The 19118-nt window shown below is 38.7% G+C and overlaps 1 long non-coding RNA gene across 3 annotated transcripts in view; it reads right to left on the bottom strand.

The window, feature by feature from the left end:
* Positions 1 to 19118, bottom strand: part of LOC138836967 (uncharacterized) — a 102768-nt gene that overhangs the window by 34810 nt on the left and 48840 nt on the right. For 2 of the 3 annotated variants that reach the window (XR_011375130.1, XR_011375131.1), the window contains exon 3: positions 1432 to 1471. This is a non-coding gene — a long non-coding RNA (uncharacterized lncRNA). Of the gene's footprint in view, positions 1 to 1431; positions 1472 to 7945; positions 8165 to 19118 lie in introns of all 3 variants that reach the window. The other variant, XR_011375132.1, reaches the window with a different exon arrangement.

Genomic DNA, 19118 nt, shown 5'->3' with positions numbered 1-19118 from the left:
GGAGACACGGCCAGTGATGACTAACTACCTCGCCCTCCCTCTCGGCATTGGACTTTCATCATGTCTCACTGCACTAATGACAAAGCTGTCCTGATTTCCCATCTTTGTCAGAATGACAGGCGACCCTGGAGCCTCATGAACTTCACTTCTGTGTCTTCAGATACAGGGACAGAATGTTCTGAAAGGTTAAGGGTTTGTCCCAAAATGAAAGAGGGCAAGGCAGCAGCCTAGTGGAGATCAGACCCTAATCAATCACTCACTGCCAGCACGGATGCTAACTCTCCACCTGCCATGCACTGTCCTTTCTGAAGGCTGAATCAGGCCCTGCGTGTGCTTCTGAGCTCTCTCATCTTAACAAAACCCTGCCACATAGGCATTGTCACCGATGTGTCTAAATCTGAAGAAAGGGAGGCATATACAACACGTGTGATTTTCCTAGGACTGTAAGGGCTGGGGAGCAGAGAACTGGAAAGTTCTGATCCCTGGCAGTGAATCAGGGGTTGAATTCAGCTCTGTCTGACTTCCAAATCTAGGGTTTTGTTTTTTTCCTTTCCCCCCAAAACTTCACTCTGACCACACTCAGATCTCTTATGACTATACCCACCTAATATTTTCCCACAAGTTTCCTATCAGGGTCCTCAGTTGCAGGAGCCTAGAAAAATCCATTTCTATACCTCATCCTTCTTCCATTTGGTGTAGAGAATATTTCCTGAAAGAGTTGCCTTTCTCTTCAGCAGCTGGTGATATTTGACTTGATTAACACCCTGGGACCAATCACCAGACCTAAAGATGATGCCTAATTAATTACTTACATTAAAAAGCTGGCACTTTGTGCATTTGGTTCCCACTTCTAGCCTCAATCATGTTTTTACTCCAGCAATAATATTTACATGATTAGCAAATAGTCAATTGATACGCTGGCATGGACCTAATCTGTGTGTGGAGCTCCCCAAAGCAGATGTCATTAACAGGTATAAAGAAATAGACATTTTTCCCCCATTAAAAAAGAGCCATGAGAAAGATCTTTGCATGTTTTCCAAAGGTATATTGTATTGGATCAAAAATACATTAATTGGCCAGGCACTAGTGGCTCATGCCTGGAATTCTAGCTACGTGGGAGGCTGAGATCTGAGGATTGTGGTTTGAGGTCACCCTGGGCAGGAACGTTCATGAAACTTGTATCTCTGGTAACCACCAAAGCTAAAAGTGAAGCTGTGGCTCATGTGGTAGAATACTAGCCTCTAATTAAAAAAAAAAAAGCTCAGGGACAGTACTCAGGCCCAGAGGCCTAGGCCCTAGGCCCTGAGTGAGTGTGTGTGTGTGTGTGTGTGTGTGTGTGTGTGTGTGTGTGTGTCTGTGTCTGTGTCTGTGTCTGTGTGTCTGTGTGTGTGTGTGAGTATACATACAGAGAGAGAGAAAGAGAGTACTCACCTATATCATGTGCCCAATATTTCCAAGATCCCATGGGAAGCTAAAAAAGAGAGAGAGAAAAGTAGAGAATCACTGCAAAATCACTTCAGACTGATCAGTGTTTTTTTAAATTTACTTAGTCCTCTTTCCTTATTTCTTATTTATTTATATCCAGGATCTAGGTGTTTAGATCAAGAAAAGGCATCCACATCAGACAGCTGACATTTCAAAGGCCATTTGCTAAGTTCTGCCAAGACAATTTTCATGCAAAAAGAAAAATACCAAACCGAAATAAACAGCCTAAGTGATACTGCAATTGAGTGGGTGAGGTCAAACGACCTCTTCGATGCCGATGGAGGTCAAAGTGGAAAGAGACGAAGAGCCACAAGCCTATTCTGTGCCATATTTTAAATCCATATTTTTGATGATACAGAAAAGCAAGATTACAAAATCTGATAAAGTCAGTCAACATTTTGGGATGACAAGATAGGATGATGGATTGAACCTTAGTGTGATGAAAGTTAGCAGGGACAAAGGACAAGGAATCACCAGCACAAGGACCACTGTGGAAGATGGTGCTTCTTGGTATTACTCAATGGGAAAGATCTGAGGATGGTCCTCAGCTCCAAGCCTAACGTAAGACAAAAGGGTGATATCTGGCCTAAATCACTGATGCCTGTACTTGGTTGTACTTGTAAAGCCAGATGGTGAGAGTTCTGCTCTAATATTTGCTAGTCAGCCTGCCCTTAGATACTATATTCAACGATGAGTTTGACTAAATAAGATATAATTCTAATCATGAGTGTTTTAGAAAAGATTATTAGCGATAGCTAAACTTAGACCAAAGGTAAAAACTAAGATTGCTGAACAAACTGCACTGACATTGACTGGTTATAAAGAATACAGATACACCACAAGATATTTAGAGACTCAAGGAAGAGGAAGAGTCTCAAAGAAAAGATAATGGTAAATCTTTTTTTATTGTAGAGCACCGTTTTAGTATTAAGTAGTTGTGCAAAGAGGTTCCAATTCCCTAAGTCAGGTGATGAATACAGTGTGTCTTGATCAATGTCACTCTTTATATTTTTCTTCCTTTCCCATCTATATGCTTGTTACATAGCTCAGTTTTTTTTTTAAATTGTATTTTATTTTATTTGAGAACTTACTGTACAGAGGGGCTACAATTACATGGGCAGGATAATGCATACATTTCTTACCAAGCATTGCAGCCTCCTCCTTTGTTTACCCTTCACTTCCCTTCCCCGCCTCCCCCCTCCCCCCACCCAATTTTACCCCCCTCCCCCCACCCAATTATACCTCCCTCCCCCCCCCCCCACACCGATATTGTAAAGCTGGTTTTGACATGACATTTTGTACTTCTCATTGTTGCAACAGGTCCACCTGAATCCTTAAACGACTTGTTTGTCCCCATCTCCTCCACATGTTATACTGACATCAAATATAGTGAAAGCGGGGGTTACACTGTGGGGGAGGGACATACAAAGCAACAAAGAAATAATCTTATAAATGTGTTAGAAACACATGCATGAAAGAAACGAAAACATTAAAATACATATTTAAGGGTTCATTTTCCTAACATCACATTATCAAACCCAGCCTAGGCAGGAAAGTCATGAGGCTTTTGTCTCCAATTAATCACCACAAAAAAAATGCCAGAAGTAAGCTGTGGCTCAAGTGGTAGAACACTAACATTGAACACATAAACTCAGGGAGAGCATCCAGAGCCTGAGTTCAAGCCCCAGGACTGGCACCAAAAACAAAAAGGAAAAAGAAAATGAGAATACTATTGAAAGCCACATCAGTCTCTGTGTATTTGCCTAATTACTTCTTCAAAAATGTCTAATAAGTAAAAACAATCCCTTTTAATGAAAGCTAGCCTTTTTTCTTAAGAGTATGTTATTTTCTTTAAGTATCTGATGGTTTACCTCTTTTTACAGGTCTCAGAAGCTGAGTCATATGAATTAGCCATATAAATTGGTGATTTCCTAGTCCCCCACTCAAGTTTTACCTATGCTTTTCAGTTCTGCCTGGTTAACTATGAAGAAGAGAGCACTATTTAGAATTGAAAAACTTTAATATTCTCCTTTGGAAATACCAACACAAATACCAAAAATGTCTGCACTTGTAAAGTACTGAGACAGGCTGGTAAGAGCTTTAGTTTAAAAAAAAAGCATGATATTACTGATTAGCAAGAGACAAAAAAATTACAATTACACTCTACCCTAAACTCCTTTCTATTTATAGAACCCAGCTCTCCTGAGTCACTTTTCAATTTAGAACTGGCATATTTGGTCCCATTTTTAATATGATGTTAGTATCAGTGTCATCAAGACCATTAACAATGCAGCACTTGTTCGAAATCTCCAGAAGCTTCTTCCAAGCAACCCATAATCAAAAAGCTTTTACAGTATTACAGGTGACAATAGTAAGATTCTCAGATAATAACCAGTATTTAATTTTTCTGTAAATAACCTATAAATAGTTTTTTGACTGAAATATGAAGGGTTAAACCCAGTGAGACTATCGTGACTAGCAAAGAAAATTTGCATAATGTGAGCAATGATAATTATGTGCCACTGGCACCAGGCCAGCCCATATCTGGGATGTAAAATGTGAAATAAGGATTATTAAAATTGCTAAAATACAGTATGTCCCTTTGTATGTCTGCCTGTTGATCCTGAGCTATACCCTCTTCTTATTAATCCCAATAGTGCTTTCCACCTAGCAGAAATAAATTCTCTTAGTAATTCTTTAATCTGAGTCATCACAAGGGCACTACTGTGCTGCCACTAGTTTCTATTTTATGCTCAACCTACTCTATTTTGGAATCATTTCATTTCATTTAGCTTTGCATTTTATGGCCACCAACTGAGAAGAAAAGGATGAAAATTTTAGTCAAGATTTTGTAACTCAAAAAGAAGACAGGCTTCAACATTCACCATTGTTATTAAGAAGAATGATTCAGCTTTTTAGCATCAAGAGACAGTTCTGCTAGGCATGGGTGGCTCACGCCTGTAATCCTAGCTACTTAGGAGGCTGAGAGCTGAGGATCCTGGTTCAAAGCCAGCCCTGTCAGGAAAGACATTGAGACTCCAATAAACCACCAGAAAACTGGAAGTGGTGTTGTGGCTCAAGTGATAGAGTGCTAGTCTTGAGCTGAAGAGCTGATGGACAGTGCCCAGGCCCAGAGTTCAAGCTCCATGACCGACAAAAAAAAAAAGCGACAGTTCTTAATCCTGGATTTTAAGTACAATCATTTGTGGCAATATTAAAATGTAGAATCCAGTGGGCTATGCCAAAGACCCAGCAATGCTGACTCTCAGGTTAAAGCGCGGGTCTAGAGTGAAGCACTCATTTGTATTTTAGAATTGCACGGAGCAATATGGCATGCATCCATTTTGCAAAGCATCAGGAGAAGGAAACTGGGCATTTTCCAGCTCATTTGGGAGCAACTCTATTGGCATACACTTCCACAAATTTGAAATTAAGATGTCCAACTAGTGTTCCACAATTACTGTTATAGATGAACCACAACTGCAGTCAAAACACAATGTTCACACCATCCTATAATCGAGATGATTAACGAAGAGGTATGATGGACAGGGTAATGACTGGGCATGGTGAAAATTCAAGCAGGAGGAGAGGGGGATTTGATCTCCTTTATCTAACCCTCAAGTGTCCAGAGAGCACTTATTCTGAAGCCACAGAGAAGGAGATCTAGTGGCATCTTTTATCCATGATTCTGAGAGACATTACAGATTCAATATGACTAAAAGCCTAATTAAAAGATGGTTCCATGAGAAACACACTGTTCCTTACAGTAGAGAGTTGCAGCAATCAGGGTTTGTAGTCAGAAGGTATGCAAGTCCCTTCTTTCAAAGTCTTAGAAGTTGGTTTTTATGGCTGCAGAGAGCTTTGATATTTGCTCCTAATCCTCTCTGTTGGTAACCAAGTTCTTCTGAATGTTTAACAAAGATTAGATCACCTGTTTTATCCAGGTAAAAGTAGATGATTAAAGACCTTCCATTAGCTCTATGGCTTTTTAACTGGGCCAAGGAATTCTGCATGGCATCTTTCACACAAAGACGAGATAGACTCTGACTCATGTCCTCAATCCAGGGATCTTTTGTGTAGAACCAAGGAAAAGTCTCAAGCTTGATTGTCTCTTGTTAATTTCTTTTCCTTTGGGCCCTAAAACAGAGATTAAATGCAGGATCACTAGAAACACAAATCAATGCTGATAGGTGACTTCTTTATGCTGTGCTTTTCTTCTTAGGACCATGTGCTGAACACAGTGTGTGCCAGGCCCTTTATACACATTATATCATTTAATTTTCACCACACTCTGGGAAGCAGGCATTCTTGTCTATCTCAATTTTTGCAGAGAGGGAAACAGACATAGGTTAAATAACATTGTCAAAGCCACACAGGAAGTAGAGGTAGAACAGGAATTAATCTCAGATCAGATCACAAAAGTCTCTCAAACATTGGTTGTTTGGAGGTCAGAGAGGCCAGAAGAAGAACTGCTGGACTCTGGTGGCTGAACTCTGTAATCCCAGCTAATCTGTGAACCATGGTTCAAACCCAGCCTGAGCAGGAAAGTCTGTGAGACACTTATCTCCAATTACCAACAGAAAACCACAAGTGCAACTGTAGTTCAAAGTGGTAGAGCACTATCCTTGAGCGAAAGAGCTCAGGGACAGCACCCAAGCCCTGAGCTTAAGCACAACGACTGACAAAAACAAAAAAGAAGAAGAAGAAGAAAAAGAAATCCATCAGTGGATAGGTATGACAACATAAATACACATAAATACAATAGAAGGTAGATGGTCATTCCATGAATTTTCACTGAACTGTTCTTTAAAGTGTTTTATATGACAACATAAATACACATAAATACACATAAATACAATAGAAGGTAGATGGTCATTCCATGAATTTTCACTGAACTGTTCTTTAAAGTGTTTTATATGCTTAAAAAAAAAACAGAGCCAGGTGCTGGTGGCTCACGCCTGTAATCCTAGCTACTCAGGAGGCTGAGATCTGAGGATCGCGGCTCAAAGCCAGCCCGGGCAGGAGAGACCTTGAGACTCCTATCTCCAATAAAACCACCAGAAAACCGGAAGTGGCGCTGTAGCTCAAGTGGTAGAGCGCTCGCCTTGAGCTGAAGAGCTGAGGGACAGTGCCCAGGCCCAGAGTTCAAGCCCCACGGCCGACAATAAAAAAAAAAAAAAAAAAAAAAAAACAACAGAATTTGCGGGGGGAAGCATGGAGAAAAAGACATTTGGTTAAACATTCTCAATTAAAGATCACAATGTTTGATCATTGAAGCATTCTTTTGCACAGCATCAGTAGCTAATGCCAACAATCCTAGCTATTCAGAAGGCTGAGATCTGTGGATTGCAGTTTGAAGCCAGGGGGGCAAGGAAGTCCCTGAGACTCTTATCTCCAATTAACTTTAAAAAAACCCCAAAAATATTGTTTTAACCATCTGTCTCATACTATGTGTTTTAGAACTTCAGGTTCAATTTATCTTAACAAACATGTCCTAATGCATTATTATATAAGAATACCAGGTGCCAAATTACCTGCCAAGCCAGATGCTCAATTCATGGGAGCTGCTCCAGATATACAAGACAGAACACTTCTGGAGTGCACAACTCAGCAACTGACAAAAACTTAACCAAGCACCCGTCATTCAAAGGGCTCTAATGAATGTGAGCGTGCCGAAGGAGAAGGAAGGTAGATAAATAAAAATAATGAGGAAATCTAGGGAAATGTCTGGAAGTAGGTGAAATTTAAATTATTCCTTGGACAATGGACAAGATGTCAAAAAGAACAGAGAAGAGGAGCCACATGCAAAAGGGGAGACGTTTAAGCAAAGGATCGTTCAATGAACACACAAGAAAAAGTGAAACACAAGCTCAACTAGCAGAGCATGTATTTGCCCAACAAGCACAAAGCCCTGACTTCAAATCCTAGTACCACAAAAATAAGTGCTGACAAAAGGAAAGTGTTGTTTGGGAAAGAAAGAAAGAACCTGGCTTTCTTCATAAGAAGTCAGACTAATTTTCATAAAGTTGATCCATGACAATAAATCTGAGTCCCTCAAATGAAACTTCATGGAGCCTAAATTGTCTTACTGGTAAAATGGAAATAACATCTAATCTTGCAGATTTCATTTCAAGAAGTAAATGAGGGGAAATGGGAGCCACACAGCCAGTATTTACTAACCTAGGGTAGATAAATGAGGTTTACCAAGAAGTTGGGAGGTGGCACATCATCTGACTACAGAACGGTGATCAAGATCCGTGCTAGGATAGAGGATAATTTCCTCCATGCCAAAGAGGAGGAGACACATGGTTTCATCAGACATGCTTAGTTTGTTTTGACTTCTTAATTCATTGATTGGCTGAATGGTTTTACTTTGGGGATTTACTTCTCAGTCTATGGAGTCAATTGCACAAGAAATGTAAGTGTATCATTCCTTAATGACTTACCCATCAGGGCTTACCTTCAGTGTCAGAATCATAGCATCTGTCAGCCCATTCTGCATTCTTCTTCTTTTCTTTGCCCCTAGTTTACATCATACCAGGGCCAGGGAAAAGAAGCCAATCTCATTCCCTTGTGTCATGCTATCTCTTCCCCAGACTTGGCTGAAGATGTCTTTCCTTCTAAATGGTCTCGACTCTGGAGCTCCAGACTCATTCAATCCTGACAACCTCTTTCATACCTGTTGGCACCAGAGGACAGATGACCAGGCTTTTCAGCCATAAGGCTCCCAGCAAACCTGGCAGATCACCTTTCATCATTTCTTCTCATGTGGCACTTTGGAACATAGAAGACTCTAACACTTGCACGCAGTGCTGGATCCCCTGTGTGTCTCTCTCAGGAACTTTCCTGGGCTCTGCTTGGAAGCAGTGGTAACCCCAAGCCCACGGGCTTTCTGTGATCTATCACATCCCACCTGGGCAGTGAGGTGTAGAGTCTTTCTCAGAGAGAGAAGGACCACCAGCATCGGAGCGCTCTGTCTCCCTTCTACCCTGCTGACTCCCCCTCCCTCCTCTTCACCACCACTGGCTGCCCTCTTTTCTCCCTTCAATCCAGCCTTCACCTCACACATCTCTTATTCTGCTAGGGCTAGAAGCCATTTTCCCCTGATCTCTGATGAGTCTTCTTTCCTCCTGATATAATCAATGATACTCCATGGGGCTATGGGGAGAAGCAGAGCCAACAGTAGCTTCAGGGGTGTAGAGTATCGGTTAACATGGTAGAAATATCTGTGACTGAGTTGCCCTCACCCCCACTCAATTGAGTTCCTCCCCTCTGTGTGTGTGTGTGTGTGTGTGTGTGTGTGTGTGTGTGTGTGTGTGTGTGTGTGTGTTGGGGAGGGGGAAGGGGAGCATAATCCCTATCTTCCTTCAGAGGAATGACTATTCAGCATAGTAATAATTCTTATTCTTATATCTCAGAATTTCATTTTCAGGTAACATGCTCTAGACTGTAGAGCTTAAGGTCAAATTCTGAGGTGACCCTGACATTGAAGAGGAGAACTCTCACCTGGGAACTAGTAACTCATGCCTGTAATCTTAGCTACTCAGGAGATTGAAAGGTAAAGATCTCAGTTCAAAGCCAGCCCTTATGGGAAAGTCTGTAAGACTCTTACCTCCAATTAAACACACACACACACACACACACACACACACACACACACACACACACACACACACACACACGGGGGGGAGGGAGAGAGAGAGAGAGAAAAGGCAGAAGTGAAGCTGTGACTCAAGTGGTGGATTACTAGCTTTGAGCACAAAAGCTCAGGGACAGTATATAGGCCCTGAGTTCAAGCCCCAGGACTGGCATTTAAGGGGGAGGGGGGAGGGAAGGAGGGAGAACTCTCAAAGCCTCAGGCTTTGTGTTACTGTTGACTCTGGAGTTTTCCTCAAGAAATTCAACCAAAGGATCTCAAACTTCAAATAACTAACACAAGAACACTTTGGAGATATGACAATTAACTTACATGATTTATTCAGCTAGAGAGACTGATACAGCCTCTGACAACGATAACACATAATGTGTAATCTGGACTTCTGTGCTTGGGAGGTTTCTCATGCCCATATTTGTAATAGAAAATCAGACATTTCTTATACTGCTAGCTACCTGGCTATGCAAGGCTTGTGCCCCTTGCCTGGTGCACCCATCTTTTATATATGCCTTTGGAGTGATTCTGGAGTCATCTGTTTTCCAGTTAACTTTCTCCTGGTTCATATGATAGTTTTTTTCCCTCTTAACTATGAGACCTGAAATACAAATAATTTATTTGTTAAAAAGTAATAAAAATGTAAACATAAAAAAGAGCAAGTGATGCAGATGTTTAAGTAAAACAGTACCTTGATTCTCTTCCCCAATGATTACCTCTAAGATGAGACCCTAAGGAGTTTTATTTCCTTTAAAAAAAATGCCTCTCTGTGTAGTAAATATATGCCCACAGAGCCTATTTCCTACCATGAACCAATCTAGGTATGGGTAAGGGATATTTCTCCCCATTAAGCAAAAAGAAACTCTGCTTGTTGCAAATTAAAGCCCTCTCTTGAGATGTGGATTTATTAGCCAACTCACTCAAAATGATCATTTTATGAACGGTCATTGGGAACAATAAATGCTTTCCTCCCATTAACCATATTGCTCAAATTGGTTCAAAATGGAAGACTTCCTGCTGGAGTGAACCTTACCAGGACTAATAATAATATTTCTATGGAAAGAGTGAGGAGGTGATCAGTTAGAGTGGAGTGAGACCCACATTTCCAAGTTTGAAAAGAGAATAAATGAAATATTCTTTCATCACCTAGCATATTTTCTTTCTTTTCTAGTTTGCTGGTGCTAGAGATCAAACCCAGGGCCTGACACATGGATATAGTTAGGGAGCACTCTCCCTTCTAACACTGAACTACATGCTCAGCCATCATCTAACATATATTTCTGTGTGTGTGTGTGAGTGCCTGTGTGCACATGTGCACATGCATGCACCAATACTAGGACTTGAACTTGGGTTCTGTCCTTTAGCTTTTTTTCTCAAGGTTAGCACTCTACAATGAGGCACATCTTCACTTTGGCTTTTTGCTTGGGAATTGGAGAGAAGAGTCTCATGGACTTTCCTTCACCAGCTGGCTTCAAACCATGATCCTCTGATCTCAGTCTCCTGAGTGGCTAGGGTTACAGGGATGAGCCACTGGTGCCCAGCTTCATCTTACATATATTCTTAAACAATACTCAGGAAAATTATTGACCCCCACATGTGCTGAGTTTTGTTTATTTATACCCACTAAAACTTGAACATTAATTATTTAGTGGGACTTTTATTATTTAGTAAAAAGTAAAATTACAAATGCAGAAGATCCTTCAGTGAATGTATGTGTCTTGAATCCTTTTCTATTATCCTTTTCTTCTGCAGTAGTAGAAGCTGCCTTTTACTTCAGGATTACAAATTTGGGTCATAAAATCATAATGCTAATAGTCAAAGAATACATTTGCAATTCTAAAAACCATGAATCACCAAAATGTCAAGCAGTGATCATTTTAAACAGGATCCAGAATATATCTACTTAATTTAGTGTTTTATCAATCATCTTCATTATCTCCCTTCGTGCTGTTCAAGATGCACAAAAATTCCTTTCCCAACACTCTTTGTCAAAGCAAAGCCCAGGTTTATTTTTTGAAAACATCCTTTACATAGCTAGACATTTCCTGAGAAGTGAATACATGTGTTCTTTTTTTAACTCAAAGCAACGCTCAGACCAGTTAAATATTTTTCAGTTTGTCTAAATAAAGCTAGCAGAGTCCATATACTTTATCCAGTCTGCCAGAACTTAAAGTATTATGAGGCAAGAATCACTCACATATAGACTTAAACAATGAAATTTTCTAAGTGTGTACATGCTGTGAGAATCAATAACCTCCTCACAAACCAGCAAATTGGTTTCAAGTATTCGGTTCACTAGTTACATCCAACAGCTGCAAATAAGAGGCCACCTCCCGAGTGAAAGGGGAGATGGAAATGAATTCTTGAAAAATGTGTTCTTACTGGAATTCTTGTTTGTTCTTGCTGCATGGACGGCATTTGCAAAACTCTTTGGAAATAAACTGGATTTTAATTCAGGCAATTTTCTTCACTGAAATATTCAACAAAGTTTTTCAAAGTACTAAGTTACTAGTTGATTTTGTGTGAAAAACTCATGGTAATGAAATGATTTGCATGATTTGCTATTTTCTGGGTTTTAGACTTTTTTTTTTAATTTACAGACCATTCTGTCAAAAACAAAGTAGGCTACTGAAAGTTTTATTTAGGAGGGATGATAGAACCAGCTAGGAATTTCAGAGGGTCATGCTAGACACAGTGAAGAAAATCACTGGTGGCAAGAGTAGGTAAGAGTAGTCTACTTACAGAAAGCCAATGTTACATGAGGAATAATGAGGAATAATGGCTCCAGAGCTATTAGTGTAATGGAGCCAGACTCAAAAGACCACGAGAGGGAAAACTATACAGGGTGTGGCAAAGGGTTCTACAGCAAATGTGAGCCTCAGGACACACCAAACGATGACTTAACTTTTTCTGTCTATCCTATTTTAACGATTTGGGGCTTGCTTTATTGTTGGCTGTTGTCAATGGCTTTTAAATACTTTCTTTCTTTCTTTTTCTTTTTTCTTTGTCAGTTTTGAAGCAGAATTTATTTGAAGGACTTGGCCTAAGTGATGCCGTTATATATAAATAGACCTCTCTCATCAGAAGAACATGGCATTCGAGTTAGTTTCAATTTTTAATGTATGTTGATGTGTGTCAAAGGGTTTTGGCATTTTCCTATCTTTTTTTTAAAATAGTTTTTTATTGTGAAAATACTGTACAGAGGGGTTACACATAAGCTTCTTGCTATTGTTTCTAACGTATTTATAAGGTACCACGTGATTTTTTTGTTGCTTTGTATGTCCCTCCCCCATAGTATAAACCCTGCTGTTGGTACAATTTGGGGAGTGGAAGGGAAAAAACAAATTGTTTAAATAGGGGTACAGATTGACCCATTGCAACAATGAGATGTACAAGAAGCTATGTCGGAAAAATGAACTTTAAATACTTTCTTTTCCCTCTTTGTGCTCCCATTTCATCTTCAAGGACAAATAAACTTGTATAGATTCAAAACCAACCATGTACAGAGGCCCTCAGCATTATTCTGCAATCCTACAAATCCATTCTTAATACTGCAAGATTCCCAAATTATTCATTTATATATATATATATATATATATATTTTTTTTTTTTTACTGACACTAAGGGTCAAACTAAGGACCTATGCATAGGTCACAAACTGTGTGTGTGTGGGGGGGACAACTCTTTATATTTTTTTGAGCCAGTCCTGGCACTTGAATTCATGAACTGAGCACTGTCTCTGAGGTTTTTTTTTTTTTTTTGCTCAAGGCTAGCACTCTACCACTTGATCCATAGCTTCACTTCTGGTATTTTTAGTGATTAATTGAAGATAAGAGTTTCATAGGTATTCCTGCTTGAGCTAGCTTTGAACTGAGATCTTCAGATCTCAGCCTTCTGAGGTAGCTAGAATTACAAGCATGAGTCACCAGCACCCAGTTCTGCTTATAATTTTTAAAGAACCACTGGTTATTTCTCCTTATATAATTTTTTTGGCCTTGTAAAATTTCCTTCAACAAAATGAGAAATCTGAACATTTTATATACTGGTGGAAAAACTAACTTCAGTGACTTTCTACCCTAAAGGGAATTGATTGTAAGAATATGAGCATATCAGTGCTCGACAAGAAATGTACTCATTACCTTACTCAGGTAACTGTAACCCCTCTGTACAGCATCTTTACAATAAAATAAAATTTAAAAAAAGAATACGAGGGTATTTGGTGGAATCAACTACAGAAATCCAACCAAGACTGGGGAGTGGGTTGAAATCCCTTGAAATTCTCTCTCCATATTCTCTCATCTCTTCTCTATGTAGTGGCTTCAACTTTTTGTCTTGAAAGACTGCCTTTTTCCACTCTTGAATTCACAAGATGGCTCTGTAACTAACAGCTCTTGTGTTTATATGATCACATAGAGAGGAGTCCTTAGTCGCTTGGTCTTAAAAATAGAAAGTCAGTGCAGAGACAGCCAGGTGTTCAACCATGGTCAATTATCTGTAACTCAGAGTGAGAGGGTACAGGAGTTCAAGGAACAGCAAGCCAGCACAATTCTTACTTTCCAGAGAAAGGCAAATTGCTGTGTACTTGGCAGGAAACACATGAAGAAGGATAGAAATAATGGTTCCTTTGCTTCAATGTGCATGTGTTAAGAGCCCACCATGCTCCTGAGCCAGGAAGGTTCATGAATATCAAAAAAAAGGTGCAAAGCATTCTACCTTTAGGAAGTATAACAATCAGCATGATGCCTAAATCTCTATTTATAGATAATCCTTTGCACATAGAGCATATGCTTAAAATCTCATAGTCCTAGATAGGAACAACATGTGTTACATTAACAGTATGGAGTCAACATTAACTCTCATTTAGAGCTATAAGAAAACATTTTCAGAAAGAATGTCAAACATTAAAAAGTGTAATCCCAGCTGTCTCAGATATTAACAATCAGGAAACAAAATATAAATTTTATAATGTAGATAAGTTTTAAATCTATTTGACATGATCCATCCATCTACAAAGGAAAGAAAGGAAAAGAAGAAGGAGGAGGAGAAAGAGGAGGAAGAAGAAATGGAGGAAGAGAAAGAGGAGGAAGAAGGGGAGGAAAAGGAGGATGGGGGAAAGAATGAGGAGGAAGAGGAGGAAGAAGGGGAGAAGGTGGAGGGGGAGGAGGAGGAGGAGGGGGAGGAGGAGCAGGAGGAGCAGGAGGAGCAGGAGGAAGAAGAGGAACAAGAAGAAGAAAGAAGGAAAAGAAAGAAGATGATCCCTTGAGGATCTATAATGTATTGGTGACGGTTTTACACAGTCCCAGACCTCAGGAATAGGTAGTACATCAAAATTTGAGTCTGAAGACCTAGATCCTGGCCTTACTTGTACTGTGACCACAGGGGCTGGTGGGTACCTCTTCTGAGCCTTACCCATAAAGTGTCCTACCCCTTTATTGTCTGTGTGGGGAAGTAAGAATTTAACAGGGATTAGAGGTATAAAGATAGCCAATGGTGCACTGGGGAGGTAGATCAAATCGATGTGCAAATCATGAAATGAAATCAAGGAAGTAGAAGCCACCAGAGCGGGTAGGAGATTGGGATGCTGAGCTGACAAGATGTGTCACCAAAGGATAAGGTGGAGATTTCAGATAGAAGCCTTCTGCTGAGGATTCATAATAATTATAAAGTGTGGGGGGGGGAGGGCGTTGAACAAAGAGAATGGACACATGAATTTGAAAAGATTCCAGACTTGTGCTTTGATCACCAGTAGTTAACCCACAGGCTCTGTGTTTCCAATGGGCACTGAGTTGTATGGTGACACGCTTTATAATTTTGTACATTTTCTTGTATGTAGGCTTTTATTTTCAAACACAGAAGTTCCCAAGATTATTGTAGTCACTTGACCCATTAAAAAAAAAGTTCCTATTTATTACCACCTTTAGCTTCTTATTCAGCAGTAACTTTCCTGCCTTAATGCCTTACACAAACCTTTTCTTTCGTCTTCTCCTGATGGTAATTCCACATTCAGATTTGCTGCCTCTCGAGAAGACTTCCACCCTCACTGGCCACAGTAATATTTTATTTTTGCGTTTTCAAATTTCAGCAAATCTGCCTTCATTTGTACAAGCACTTTATATCAACAGCAGTATTCTTATATAGCACCTCTTATTGCTGTATCAATATGGTTTCAACTGTAAAATAGGGGATATAAAGCTATATTTAACTTAAGAAGTAATTTAAGAAATATTTATGCTCAGTCCACTCTTATGTAGAATATGCATTCTCAATGTTGGCCATATGTCTCCAAAGGGACAAAAAAATGATCCTTGGAGGGCCAAAATTTTATCTATCAAAGTGATTTGTCACCCTTCAAATCATTACCACCTTAGCCAACAACATAAACAGACAACATAGTTACTCCATAAAATTTTCATAGGGGGACAGAAACAATTAGGTAGAGTGTCTAAAACTTCACTAGTAGGGACTTGATGGAAAAAATAAATAAACAGAATGAAGAAAACAGATTTAGAATCTGTAATCACATGGTGTGTTTCCTGACACTCCTCTCCTCATTCCTGGGGCTTGAACTCAGGGCCTGGCACTATCCCTGAGCTTATGCTCAGGATTAGTGCTCTACCACTTTGAGCTATAGCTCCATTTCCAGCTTTTTGGTGGTTAATTGGAGATCAGCATCTCCTGGATTTTCTTGTCTGAGCTGATTTTAAACTGCAGTCCTCCAATCTCAGCCCCCTGAGTAGCTAGGATTACAGCTATGGGCCACTGATCCAGGGCTATGTGTATCCTTTTATAAAAATTGAATAGTCTTTCATTTAATCACCACAAAGTCAAGTGAACTGAACACTCTTAATCCCTTTTTCAGACTACATCGATGATTAGGAAGGCTACTGTAACTTTGCATGATTCAGAGGGCAAATTTCCCTTTAGCTATGACAGTGCAACATGTGCTTTTAAAAAAAGTAGTTTGGGTCTTATTGATATTTTGAGAAGGATAATTCTTCATACAGAGACATAGAAAACTTAGCTCTGTCTCTACCTACAAGATTCTAGTAGCAACAATCTATCATCACTGATACAATGACAAAAATGTTTCCAGATATCCTCTAGGGAGTGGCAGAGTAAGAAATCACTCTTGGTTGAGAACCATTGATTTACCTCTACTTACAATGAGAAACTATTATCTTTTGCATTCTTAAATGTGTCATGATAATTAACTGATATTAAGCCTACCACACCTTTTATATGTTTTTGGCTTATTCAGTCCTTCCAACAACCCCAGAACTGCTATGCATCCAAGCCCACTTTACACATAAGGAAATGTTCATTGTAAGGACTATAGCTATCAAGTTGTAAATCTAGATGTATAGATGTTATATTTATCTCAAAAAGAAGCACTTGGGCTTCTGATCCAAAGGTAACTATTTCATTCATAAAGCAATGTACATAATTAAGTTTATTATGTTCATTGTGAACCTGAGCCCAAATCCGAGTACTGAATCACTCATTTCTGGTTGGGGGAAGCAGGATTAAGAATGAGTGTTTGTTGATTTCTAAGTAGTATGATAGCTAAGTGGGAAGTTCCATAGTAGACCTGCACGTGATTTTTCTCTTTAACTCTTATTATATAATAGGTTTTAGTGAATGAATTCAATGAAGAAAGTGTTGAATGTGTGAAGAAGAGTAAAGAAAATGAATGACATGAGGATTCAGGAGACAGATGTCAGATGGAATTTGAGAGAAAGGCTGGCTATCTTATTGTTCAAAATGGTGACTATTCAGATGCTTATTTATTTCTGCCCACAGTGTTGACATTTTACAGCAACCCATGAAACAAATCACCTTGATTTGAAGAAATTCTGCAGCAGTGTTACCTGAAGCTCACCAACAAACCAGAATTTACATGTTCACAACCAATGTCAACACATCTCAACCATCAAGAATTATGAGCGGTTTTAAAAAATATGATACTAAAACAATACATGGAAAAGCAGCCAATAATACCACACATCTATAATGATCAAAGATGAACATTTTCACATGCAAACTAATTTTTTTAGTTGGGTAGACCATAGAGTTTGTGATAATGCACTGGTAGAATATTATTTTAAGAGATATAGTCATTGACCTAAGAAGAAATATACACAGGGTATGCTGATTAAATGTAACATTTAGACTAATAATAAAACACTTTATTCATTTAATCATCTTTATATTATAAGGAAAAGTGGAATTGGTCAGATGGTGCCAAGTCAGCTGAAAATTTTAATTTCTGTTCATTTTATACCATTCAGAAAACTTGGGGAAAGTTGAAGGAAGAAACATAGCAATGGAGCTAACACCCTTTTTTGTGCAAGGATCTCTTTAATGGTTGATGAAAAGGGAAGTTCAATGTGAATCCTTTGTCCATAATTAGATACCTCCCTTTCTTATGTGACAAGTTTATTGATTCCTTTGGAACATTTAAAAAAATGAGAACCAAAGATACAGAATTCTATCTGTTGCCTAAGTCATAGGTCTCTGTCTCATTTTGGGTGAGGCAGAAAGTCTCTTTGTAAAGAAATTTAGGTTTCCTCATCTTAAATAATAATTAGTGTACATTTAATTATTTGAGCAGAATCTAGTGACTTATTAGATTTTTAAAAGCACTCTGCTCACTAATAAACTCAATTTGAATGGTAAAATTCAACATTAATAGAACAATTTACTAGCCAAATTAGTGTATAGTAAACACTGCAGATTCTTATCCTTAGGTTTTTATTCCTACTAATGTTGGTGAAGTAACTTTATTCTCTAGGTCCTATTTCATTATTTTTACCATGAGAAATTATAGATCATGACATATAGTATTTTAGTAATGATCAAATTAATTTGTGCACATTAAATGCTTAGCACAATATCTATTAAGTGCTCTCTAGATGAAGACAGTTTAATATTATAGAACTTTCAACAGACAACTTGTATGTGTGCACTTGTGTTAATAAGAGAATTAAGAACCTAGAAAGAAATATAATGAAATATTAATGATAGATAATTCTTGGTAGCAGGACTATGGTAATTACATTTCCCTTTATTATGTTTCTTGCTTCTGCTAAACTTCCAACAATAGATAAATAGTTCTTTCATATGAAAATATATGTTGTTATCATCATAATACTGACAAGGTAAGCAAGAACTACAAACACAAGTTCTTTTACATCTCCTTTTCCTTTCAAAAGACACACTATCTAGTCATTTGTCATCAGGCAAAAAAAAGACAGGAATGGAAAACCAGCTCATCTTCACTTGAACTTCATGAACAGAAGCTTTTTAATGATTTTAAAAAATTCATAGAAAAAAGAGGGACATGTAAGGGGAAACAAAGGAGGAGGCAACAATGTTTGAGATAAGACATGTACTCATTGCTCATGTAATTTTAACCCCTATGTATGGTATTTTCACAATAAAAAAACTTATTAATAATAAAAAAAAGAAGAAAGAAAAAAGAGGGACAAACAAAAAAAAAAGGATCTCTAGATGTGGACAAAACTAGCAAAAGGTAAAAGACACTGCAAGAACTTAGCAAGGGAGGACTGACAGAATTCTCACAGAATAAAGAGGGGCTGCCAACAGAGCATCCAAAGATGGAACCAAAAATGGTTATAACTCTAGAGGATTTTGTGCAAGAACCACCCATAGGAATTCTTTAAAAATCTACTGACACTTGTGCTCTGGCTGATTATGTAAGGAACTTGGAAGCAGACATTTCATTTTATTAGCAAATAAAACACTGAACCATCTGACAAATCAAGAACTCTTCTTAAATTTATCAAGGAAATGTGACCACACACAGCATACTTATTTCCCCTCCAATGAAGGGAACTGGGATGTGGCTACTGAGAATCAATCTTAACCGAGCAGAACTCTACCAGCAGAAACCTTTATGAAAATGAGTATGGGAGGAGGTAGCTTAATTGTACAAAACTCCAGGAGGATTTTTCTAAAGTACCTC

The sequence above is a fragment of the Dipodomys merriami genome, unplaced genomic scaffold (assembly GCF_024711535.1).
Source record: "Dipodomys merriami isolate MVZ:Mamm:240054 unplaced genomic scaffold, mDipMer1.0.p SCAF_26, whole genome shotgun sequence".
Lineage (NCBI taxonomy): Eukaryota > Metazoa > Chordata > Mammalia > Rodentia > Heteromyidae > Dipodomys > Dipodomys merriami.
This window is presented reverse-complemented; position numbering and strand designations above follow the sequence as displayed.